We start from the raw sequence: 11,951 nt of genomic DNA, 5'->3' as shown, positions 1-11,951 counted from the left end.
AGGCTGGAAGCAGAAATTCACACGTGTGTAGTATTGGGCGAACTCTCGCATGTAACAAAATGTGAGCAGTGTCCAACTTGAGCTCAGTATTAGGAAATGAAAACTACTCATTCCAGCCATTGTTAATGCACTAAATAGGAAACTAAATCAATAATCTAATATTGGCTGGAGGTTCCCGAGAATGCTCATCAATCTTTTGCTCCACATTGGCAGATAAAAAAAAGTATGATGTTTAAAATCAGAGGTCAAAAAACAAACGAAAAGACGAAACTGAAAATAACTCACTCGTGGGTCTTACTGGTTAATAAAATTCTCCGTCGCGTGGTAGATTCATACTTCAAGCAGCAAACATTAACAGGAGTGAAGGGGGTGGAGGGGAGGTTTGTACAAGAATGCGAAATTGATTCAGATCAGCCGTTAAGTGGTAAATCCAGCTGTGGGAGGTCTCCCAGCTGCTTACTTTACCGGTGCTGTGGGAAAGGGGAAAGGAGTTGGAGAGGGTGCCGGGCTGGAGCTGTGGTTAAGGGGCTGCAGGCAGGCCAAGGGGGCGGGCAGGCGGGACCAAGCTGCAGTAAACCCCAGGCCCAAGCTTGGCCGCCATTCTGCTGCCAGGCGGCTCTAGGACTTGTTGCAAGAGGCAGAGCTGCACGTTTCCTGTACACTGTTCCGGTAAGTCACATATCAGCGCCCGCTTTTTAAAAAAACATTTTAAAAAAAACTTTCCCCTGGGGTCGGCGGTTGCAGCACAACTTCAACTAAGCGGTGGTCCTTTTAAAAATAGTGTCGCTTTCAGAGTAAAGAAAGCTAGTCTCGGTTTGTCTGCAGCCGACTTGAAGTACTTTGCAAAGAGTAACTGCGCTGATTCTCTGCAGTGTGGAGTTTGCTGAAATCATACACGTTTGTTCGCGCACTAAAAAAAACAAACTCTAAACGCACAGTTACCGATTTGGTTTCAGGACATGCTACATTTTGTGTGCTTGTGTCTTTTGTGGAGATAATTTTTGCATTCCACGGTCCTTTTGATAAACAAAACAGTTGGTCAAACATCAACTTCGTGTTGTTGAGACTCCAGGGTTCAGCTTCTAGGTCTGGCGTATCAGGTATAAACTGAGAATTGAAAGGCTTTATCAGCTGAGTGAGGATGGTTCCACTGTGACCCTGATCCTTACTCATCGTTTTCATCGAAATCATTTCAGAAAGGTAGAAGAACGAGAAAGGTTTTTCGATTCTTCGGAATTGAGACTTATTATTAATTTTCCTTTTAAAGATATTATGTTTAGAAATAGTTGATTCTAATAAACACGTATGGGGTTTATTATTTAAAAAACAATCTGTGCACAGGCATTTACAGTTAACAATATCATAGCTTTTCATTTTTTCAAGGATTGGGAAGAAACACTTTCTCCTTTTGATTTATTTAACTGAAACTAAAGCCAAAGAACAGTCCAAGACATGAATTTTTAAATTTCACTACGAATAAAATCTGTTTGTGTTTTAGTTTGCCCAGTAGTATTTGCAGTCTAAGTTACCGAGTCAGTGGGCTGACCCTAAGTGCCTTTCTCTAAATCGATCCATATTGTTCTTCCATGACTACGAATAGTCAGCTTGAATTATACATCAACAAAGGCCGAGGCACAGGAAACTTTGCTTTTCTTGATCTCAGTATTTTATGGGGTTGGTTGGATGCTTAAAGAGTAATGGCAACCCGGTTGGGGGAGGAAGTTAAAATCAGACTGGAAGGTGACCTACTTCAAAACCCTGATTTGTTTTATAAAATGACAAAAGTAATTCATTCCAAAGCAATTTACAAATGGTGAATATTAATACAAATCGAGTGCAAGTGTCATTGGTGAGCTGGTGCAGGGTTCAAGACTATCTTTCAGTTATAGCTTTTTTTTTTAATTTTTTAAACTATTCAAAATGGTACCAGATTCTGGCACCTGTTAAAGCTTTTCACTGTATTTTACAGTATTTACTAAAATACAGTGGAAAGCTTTTATTCACTGCAAAATACAAGTGGCAATAAATAAATAATTCATTAGTAAATCATTCATTCAATATTCCTGTCCGGGGTGTAATTAGCATCTTAAAGTTACAAATCTTTTATAAACTTGGATTGATCATTTTTGCATTTCTTCTTTGCAGCTTTAAATGCTAGAAAGTCTACTTTGGGTATTAGAATATCTTCAGACTTTACAGACTTGGAATGTTGTTATTGCCAGCCTAGTTTTGTTCTCATCCGTCCAACTCCATCAAATTGAATTGGGTTTAGATGAATTTCATCTGATCTTAAATTATGTAATCCTGCCAATTCCTATTGTATGGTGAAAAATCATGTTAAATTTACCAAATTGCTTAAAACATAACAATAAATATAAGCTGACTAACATTCTGTATTTTTTTCTATTTTTCCAATATTTCTGTAATGTAACTTGGAAAAGGTTTCTTCATTGCAACTTGCTTGTGATAGCAGTAACAAAATTGGCTGCATCATTTGCAAAGAGTATTGTTCACTTAAATTTTTGAACTAAAAGCTGGTATGATAGAATGTTGTATGCACTGGATATTGTTATACATAATGTAAATAATCCAATGTTCCTCTGCATTGCATTTTGGAAGTGGCAGCAGTACATTGCAGGCCTCCAAATACATTTCATGGCTGTTGGCCCAAAAATCAGATCCTTTGTCTGCTGTGCTTATGTCCAGTGCAAATCTCAGAATTTAACAGCCAGTTCCTTAGAGTGGGTGATTGTGACCTGTTTGTATGTGCCCTAATTACTTATCATTGAGCAGTATCAAGAGCAAAGCACCGTAGCTCTTACATTTACAAAGCAAAAAATTGGTTAAGAACTGAATTGTTGGATGCGGGTCAGTTGGATGAATAAACTGGAATGTAGCAGGTTCATGCTGTACTTTTTCAACTGAGAGCTAGTTCACTATTGGATTGTAGTATAAATAGATGAAACATCTACAGTACCTTTTGTTTACTTAGAATGTTGAAATTTGACACACTAGGTCATCTTAGCAATTTATTTTGAATGGAATTTGCTATGACAACATGAATGGTGAGCAATGTTATGAGCTGTGACATTGAGGAGGAATATGAACAACAGTTGCATGGTAGAGAGCAGGTGGATGATACTAGGTGGGAAGGTATCCCTCAGTTTGCATCCAGTGAATGATCATTTGGAAGAGTGTTTAGTGGTGCCAGGCACTAGTACATTTAAGTTCCTGCTCTGAGAAAGGGGAAGAAGTATGTGAATACAGAATGAGTATTATTTTAAATCACTTTTTTAAATAACAAATTGGCAAAGTTAGAAAATTGATTTGTCTCTGTAGCTATGTCACGTATAATACACTGCATGATGTTTATTTGTTTTCTACCTCGACTGTGGATTTAGTGCGTGTTCAAGGGCAGAGGGTAAACTGAGATTTCAGATACCAAATTAAAATGAATTCTGTGGTTTTTTTTTCAAAAGCCTCACAGTATGAACAATTTTAAGACTTATTTTAATAAAAGCAGAAATTCAGCAGGTCTGGCCATATCTGTGGAAAGAGAAACAGCATTTTGAGTTCAAATGACTGCCCTTTAAACACTTTTTTTTTAAATTTTGTCTTTGCTTGACTAGCATCTTGAGCTGCTGCTTCATTGTTGATTATCAAAATTCACGTAATCTCTCTAAAACTTGTGCTTAATCCTAGCCATTGCAAAATTTGTCCTTTGCAATCTCTTCAATACCTCAAATTCTTTCTCATAATAAACTGGCAAGCACTGCGCAATCTGTATAAATTAAGAACCTCCATCTAACCATCTTCCCTTGATATTCAATACATTACCATCACTGAATTTCCCGCTACCAACATCTGAGGTTACTATTGGCCAAAAACTGAACTGGATGAGCCAAATAAATACACACACACTTTATCAGGCCATGTACACATTGAATGAGAAAGTAACTTCATAGTCCCAAAATAGCTGCCTTGAAATAACTAATATCTGTACCTTTTTTGAAATAAACTGCTTGCATGTGGTTTGAAAACACCACTGAAGCATAGTTTACTTGTTTGTGAACCAGATCAGTTTTCTGTAAAGTTTTTAAAAAACTAGTGTCTTCTTAGTATTCAGGGAGGTTCCCACAATGCAAAGCACGCCTTGTGGGAACCTTCTGGAGACTCATTAAATGTTTATGAATAGAGTCGACATTCTGTTTCAGAATTTTTGTGCAGCTATATAGAGTCAGGTGATTTAAATTTTTGTTCTGAATGTTTCTTGTTTAGTAGCAAATCTTGCTCCTGGCCAGGACAGTGAGAAAAATGTCAAGCCTGACTACTGCATAGTGATTTAGAAGAATGTTGTTCTTGTTCTATGCATGAGGAGACTGTGGTGATGGTGCCTGGAAAATTTCTTTCACACGCCAAATCATTGGCACTGATAGTCCCTGGAAAACATTGCATTTTGACACCATTCAGTACCTACATTTTGAAGTGATTCATTTGTTTTTAATTTATCATCTCATTTTTTCTTCTTTACAGTCTCTTCAGTTGTGATGGTGTGGAGTTACAGACCAGTTTTTACATCTGTCAGTGGTGTGTACAGTGCATTCTGCTAGAACGTGACAGTTGCATTCTTCTGCAACCTCTCACTATTTTAAAAAAAAATGTGCTTATGGGAGTCTGATATTGAAAATTGCACTGTAGAAGTTTGTCATAGAAAGTTGTTATACCCGTTCAGTAGAAAATTTGTTATCCAAACAATGCCCACAACTTGTCAGTTGCATTATAGCCAAATTGCATTGACGAAACATGCATTTATACAGAACAACCTGTACAAGGTGACGATCTCTGTACAGTACATTCCTTTTGAGGCATGTGACCTTTGCTTGAATTTGAGATTTCCTATATTAAAGTGTTGTACAAATGCTGAAACTATTCTTAAAGTCACAAATTGCATCACCTGTGAAAGTGACTGTAAACTATCTCTGCAAGTGCTTATGTTGTTTAATGGGTAGGACTATGTACCTGGTTTCATTCCTATCTTGTCTCTTTTAACAAAGAATAATTTGCTGTGGCCTCTCTTCCAATGCGTCATCATTTTCTCATTTACCTTCTTATCATTCCTAGAAGCATGAGCTTACATGTGAAAACTGATGACCCCTAACTTCCCTTCACTGCAACCTCTCTCGACTCATTCGCTGTTGCTAAATTATCATGCTGCTTGTCTGACATCCAGTTCTGGATGAGCAGATCTTTGGTTGAATCTCTCTAACTCGAATCTTGTTTCCTTCTTAAGATACATCTTGGAACTTTGGCAGAGTGGCCCACAGCACCAGAGACCTGAGTTTGATTCCACCCTTGGGTGACTGCATGGAGTTCACACATCCTCCCCATATTTGTGTGGGTTTCCTCCTGATACCCCAGTTTTGTATCACTGTCCAAAGATGGGCAGGTTAGGCGGATTGGCCATGCTAAATTACCCATAGTGTCCAGGAATAGTGGAATTATCGCTGGACTGTTAATCCAGAGACCCACACTATGTTCCGGGGGACTCTGGTTGGAATCCCACCATGGTAGATAGAGGCATTTGAATTCAATAATAAAATAAATCTGGAATTAAGGGTCTAATGTTGATTATCAATCCATTATTGATTGTCAAGAGAAACCCACCTGGGTCACTAAAGTCCTTGAGGGAAAGAAATTGCTATCCTTACCTGCAAGTGACTTCAGATCGACAGTGTTGTGGTTGACCCTTAACTGCATTTAGGAATGGGCAATAAATGCTGGCTCAGTTGGTGACGCCCACATTCCCTTGAATTTTAAAAAAAGGTGAAATGGATTAGCCATGCAAGGTTATAGGGAAATAATAGAGAAGTGGCTCTGGGTGGGATGCTCTTTGGAGGGTCGGTGTTGACTGAATGAGCTGAATAGCTTTTGGGATTCTGAGTTAAGTTTTGAATAGTCTGAGGTCCCTGCCTCAAATTCTGTTCCAAAGCTTCTGACTTTTCTTTCCTATCTCTGTGAACTGCCTGATGATGAACCAAGCTGTCAGCAGTCTTGGTCTGGCATTTGACTTGGACTTTAGGAAAGTCTTCAAACTGCGTGTCGGTGATGTCACTATGCTTATTTACAATCCATCACTACAAAGACACTTTATTTAGAGTTGCTTGCAAGATTCAAGTTGACAGATTGTATCAAATATAATTTATTTCAACTGCTGTGACCATCTGTAGTGGTCCCTTTTAAAAGGGGTCAATGAAAGTTAGCTGTGGACTTTGGAGTTTTTTAAAACCAGGCTTCCTAGAAATCCTAAGACTGGTTTTACCTGAGAACCCCTGCTGGGATTGTTTGATCTGTGACCTCTTGATAAGATCTTTGTTTTATCTAGCTGAATTGGAGAAAAGCCTGCTAATAACCAGCTGAGTTGGAGGAAAATGTACTGTGAACAATCTGCCCAGCTGATCATTTCCATTTCTGAAAATTAAAACCCTTCGCATTATTTAATAGTAAAACCTATTTGTTCTTTAGAAAGTGTGATTGAAGGAATGTCCCAGAATTGTTTCCCAAACAAGCAGTGTTCACAAGACTCCAAGTGCGACTGCACCAGAGTTTTGTACAGCTGCAGCATGACCTCATGGCTCCAAAACGCAATCCCTCTGCTAATAAAACTAACATTTCCATATACCTTCTTAACAGCCCTATCAACCTGCGTGGCAACTATCTGGGATCCATGTCCATGGACACAGAGATCTCTCTGCTCATCTACACTACCAAGAATCTTACCATTAGCCCAGTACTCTGTATTCCTGTTACTCCTTCCAAAGTGAATTACCTCACACTTTTTCTGCATTAAACTCCATTTGCCACCTGCTCAGCACTGCAGCTTATCTATATCCCTCTGTAACCCACTATCCACATTAACTCACCCATCCTTCTATGCGCTCATTCAGGTCATTTATAAAAATGACAAACAGCACTGGCCCTAAAACAGATCCTTGCATTATGCCATTAGTAACTGAACTCCAGGCTGAACATTTCCTATCAACCCCATACTGTCTTCTTTCAGCTAGATAATTTCTGATCCTAAATCACCCTCAATCCCATGCCTCCATATTTTGTGAAATAGCTTACCATATGTTAATCAATTATTGAAACTTTGTTCAAATTATTTTGTTAGACAATTTTTTTAAAAATTCATTTCTCTGGGATGTGGGCTTTAGCTGGCCAGCAATTATTGCCCATCCCTAGTTGCCCTTGAGAAGTGGTGGTGAGCTGCTTTCTTGAACTGCTGAAGACCACTTGCTTTGGGTTGACCCGCAATGCCATTAAAGAGGGAGTTCTAAGATTTTGACCCAGCAACAGTGAAGGAACGGTGAATATTTCCAAGTCAGGATGGTGAGTGGCTTGGAAGGGCATTTGAAGGTGGTGTTCCCATATATATCAGCTGCTCTTGTCCTTCTAGACAGAAATGGTTGTGGATTTAGAAGGTGCTGCCTGAAGATCTTTGAATTTCTACAATGCATCTTGTAGGTAATAATAGTAGTAGTGTGTACTAAGCGTCAAGTATGGAGAGAGTGACAATCAAGTGTGCTGTTTTGGCCTGGATGGTGTCAAGCTGCTTCAGTGCTGTTGGAGCTGCATCCATCCAGACAAGTGGGGAGTATTCCATCACACTCCTGACTTATGCCTTTTAGATGGTGGACAGGCTTTGGGAAATCCGAAAGTGTGTAACCTGTTGCAGTATTCCTACCCTATGACTGCTTTTGCAGCCACTGCTTATGTGCTGAGTCCTGTTGAGTTCTGGTCAATGATAACCGCCAGGATGTTGACTGTGTGGGATTCAATGAGGGATTCCACACCATTGAATGTCTAGGGGTGGTGGTTAGATTGTCTCTTATTAGCGATGGTCATAGTCTGGTATTTGTGTGACATGAATGTTATTTGCCACTTGTTAACTCAAGCCTGGATACTGTCCAGATCTTGTTGCATTTGCACTTGGACTGCTTCAGTATCTGAGGACACGTGAATGGCGCTGAATACTGTGCAATCACTGGCAAACATCTCCACTTCTGATCATATGATGGAGGGAAGGTCATTGATGAAGCAGCTGGAGATGTTCTGGAGGTGAGATGACTGACAACCAACGACTATGACTATCTTCCTGTATGTCAGGTATAACTCCAACTGGTGGAGGGTTTGCCTCCAGATTCCCATTGATTTTAGTTTTGTCCAGACTCCTTAATGTCACTCTTGATCGTACGCAGTCTTGATGTCAAGGGCTGCCACTCTTACCTCCTCTCTGGCATTCAGCTGTTTTGTTCATATTGAATCAAGGTTGTAATGAGGTCAGGAACAGGGTGTTACTCAGCACTAAGTGAGTGCTGTTTGATAGTACTGTTGATGACATCTTCCTTCACTTTTATTGATGATTGACTATAGACTGATGGGGCAGTAAGTGGCCAGGTTGGATTTGTCCTGCTTTTCATGTACAGCACATAGTTGGGAAGTTTTCCATATTATTGTTTTTATCTGGCATCTATCTAATGACTGCAGATGCTGGAAACCAGAGTCTAGATTAGAGTGGTGCTGGAAAAGCACAGCAGTTCAGGCAGCATCTGAGGAGCAGTAAAATCGACATTTCGGGCAAAAGCCCTTCATCAGGAATATAGTATTCCTGATGAAGGGCTTTTGCCCGAAATGTCAATTTTACTGCTACTTGGATAGATGCCAGTGTTGGTATGAAATTAGATTAGATTACTTGTGTGGAAACAGGCCCTTCAGCCCAACCTGTCCACACCGACCTGCCGAAGCGCAACCCACCCATACCCCTACATTTACCCCTTCTTACCTAACACTGCAGGCAATTTAGCATGGCCAATTCACCTGACCTGCACATCTTTTGGACTGTGGGAGGAAACCGGAGCACCCGGAGGAAACCCACGCAGACACTGGGAGAATGTGCAAACTCCACACAGTCCGTCGCCTGAGTCGGGAATTGAACCCGGGTCTCTGGCGCTGTGAGGCAACAGTGCTAACCACTGTGCCACCGTGCCGCCCATTAACTGTAACTGTACTGGGACAGCTTGATGAGGGGACCAGCATGGTCTCAAGCACAAGTCTTCGGTACGATTACAGAATATTGTCTGGGCCCATACCCTTTGCAGTATCCAGTGTCTGTAACCATTTCTTGATATCACATGGAGTGAATGGAATTGGCTGAAGACTGGTATCGGTTGATGACTGGAAGAGGCTGAGATGGATCAGCTACATGGCAATTCTGGCTGAAGATTGCTGTGAAAACTTCAGCATTCTCTTTTGCACTGATATACTGGGCTCTTTCATCATTGACAATGGGGATATTTGTGGAGCCTCCTCCTGCAGTGAGTTGTTTAATCATCCACCACCATTCATGACTGGATGTGGCAGGATTGCAGAGCTTAGATCTGATCCATTGGTTGTGGGATTACTTAGCTCTCTGTCACGTCCTGTTTGGTGGCTTCACCAGATTGATACCTTTTTTTTATATTTGAGGTGTGCCTGATGCTACTTCTGGCATGTCCTTCTGCACTGGCCACTGAACCAGGGTTGATCCCCTGATTTGATGGTAATGGTTGAGTGAGGGATATGCCAGGCCATGAAGTTACAGATTGTGCTGCTGATGATGGCCTACAGCACCTCGTGAACGCCCATTCTTAAGTTGCTAGACCTATTCGAAGTCTGTCCCTTTTTAGCACATGGTAATGTCATTCAATACAATGGAGATTATTCTCAATGTGCAGGTGAGACTTTGTCTCCACAAAGGCTGTGTGGTGGTCACTCTTACCAATACTGTCATGGACAGATGCATCTGCAGCTGGTAGATAGGTTAGAATGCGATCAAGTATGTTTTTTCCCCCTTGGTTTCCCTCCCCACCTGCTGCACACCCAGTCTAGCAGTTATGTCCTTTTAGGACCCAACCCGCTCGATCAGTATGACTGCTGCCGAGCTACTCTTGGTGGTGGACATATCGTTCACCCAGAATGCATTCATTTTGTGTCCTTGCCATCCTCCCATGCTTCCTCCAAGTGTTGCTGAACACGAAGGAATATTGATTGATGAGCTGAAGGAGTCAGTACATATAATCAGCAAGAGGTTTCCTTGCCCATGAGCAACCTGAAGCCCTGAGACTTCATTGGATCCGGATCCAATGTTGAGGACTCCTAGGGCAACTTCCTCCCGAATGTATTGTAAAGAAATTGGATAGATCTACTTGTTTAAATCTGATGTATTTAATTGGTCAATATGAACTCAATTATTTTCATTTCACGTTGTGACCCATGGAGTAGTGGGCTTCTAGCAGTGGTACACTCCGCCAGCCTGAAACCTTTTGTCGATTAGTTTGTTGCCTCTAAAACTTGACTACTATAATGCATTCCAGGGTTGACTAAATTAAATCCTCTGTAGACTTAAGGAATTAGACACTGCTGCCTGTGGGATGATTTTAAAGCTCTCCTCTTTTCAAATCCCTCCCTGGTGTCACCCTTCCAATATTTATAATCTCTAGTTCTACCCATTTTAAGATCTTTGGTCTCTTGTGAATCCTGACTTTTAATCATTCCACCCATTGGTGCCTTATCTGTCAAAGCCCTAAGCTCTGAAATTCACTCCCTAAATATCTAACTCAAATTCTCTTTTTCTCCTTTATGACGCACCTTTTGGAATTTGACTTTTCAGCCAAGCTTTTGGTTATCTGCACATTCTCCCCATGTCTGAGTGGCTTTCTTCCAGGTGCTCCGGTTTCATCTCTCCCTCCCATCTCCGAAAGATGTGCGTTTGGTGGATTGCCAATGCTAGCTTTCCCATAGTGTCCAGGAATGTGCAGGCTAGGTTAAATCAGGCATGGGAAATGCAGGGTTACAGGGATGGGATGGGTCTGAAGGGTGATCTTCAGAGGATCAGTGCAGTTTCAATGGGCTCTAGAGTCTGCTTCCACACTGTAGATTCTACCTGAAATGATAATCCCCTTCTGTGCAAATTGTTGTTTTGTAACATTCCCCTAAACTGCCTTTAGGATGCTCTATATCCTGAGGTGTTGTATAAGTTTTATTGTGGAATTAGGATTTTGAAATTCTGTAGTGTTTGTTTTGGTGCTTTGCTACATGTATTAATCCTTTTGAGGAGAAAAACCTGATCTAGACCTCTCTTTCGGATGAATTTTGTGCTCATGAAAGAAGAGGAAACGAAGAAGTGAAATGGTTTATTGTCTTGGCATCTAGTGTTGCCAACAAACATAAGCTTCTGTATTGCAAAATAGATGCAGGGTAAAGCTCGTTCCATTCTGCCGACAATGTGCTTTATCCCCAATTTCAAAAAGTACATTCTATGATACCACTGCAACATTTCCCACAAAAGCCATCTTTGTGGCTTTTAAGAAACCGTGCCAATTTTTGCCGAACTTGGGACAATTTTTATCCTGTTGGCTTGTATTCATTTGAATCTAGATTGAGGCTTTCCAAGCTCCTAGCAAATGAGCTTAGTAACTGCTGAGAAGGATTCTAAGAGGAGTCATCTTAGTCACTGCAACCAAAGGGGAGTGCAGAAGAGGTGGTGTCAGTGAACTGTGTGAGGGCATCCAACTGAGGGTGCTGCTGAGAAAGATTCTGGAAGGAGTCAACTCCGTCATTTTAAGGAGGTGGTGGGTGGGCGCCTCCTCGCTGCCGACGTCATGTACAGAAATGCTCCCCTGAGACTGATTAATGTGTACCCCCCAGTGGGTAAGAGTGAACGGTTGGCCGTCCTGCAGCAGCTTCCACTGTTGCTGGCTACGTCCAGGCTGGTCATTCTGGCCGGCGACTTCAACTGTATCATTGATGCAGATGGACGATCCGGCGGGGGGGACAGTAAACTGGACACCACGTCCAGAGCCCTGATGGACATGGTAAAAGATGCCAAGCTGCACGACGTCTTCAGCGCCCCT

General features: G+C 41.3%; 1 protein-coding gene across 4 annotated transcripts in view; it reads left to right on the top strand.

The window, feature by feature from the left end:
• The first annotated feature begins 495 nt into the window (after window positions 1-495).
• LOC122561773 (semaphorin-4D-like) overlaps window positions 496-11,951 on the top strand; it is a 217,384-nt gene continuing 205,928 nt past the window's right edge. For 3 of the 4 annotated variants that reach the window (XM_043713910.1, XM_043713930.1, XM_043713907.1), the window contains exon 1: window positions 497-669. The gene's annotated coding sequence lies outside the window, so the exon portion shown is untranslated. Of the gene's footprint in view, window positions 670-11,951 lie in introns of all 4 variants that reach the window. The other variant, XM_043713948.1, reaches the window with a different exon arrangement.

This window comes from Chiloscyllium plagiosum, chromosome 2 (assembly GCF_004010195.1).
Source record: "Chiloscyllium plagiosum isolate BGI_BamShark_2017 chromosome 2, ASM401019v2, whole genome shotgun sequence".
In the NCBI taxonomy this organism is placed as follows: Eukaryota; Metazoa; Chordata; class Chondrichthyes; order Orectolobiformes; family Hemiscylliidae; genus Chiloscyllium; species Chiloscyllium plagiosum.
Note: the sequence above shows the minus strand (reverse complement) of the source record. Positions and strands in the feature narration are given on the sequence as shown.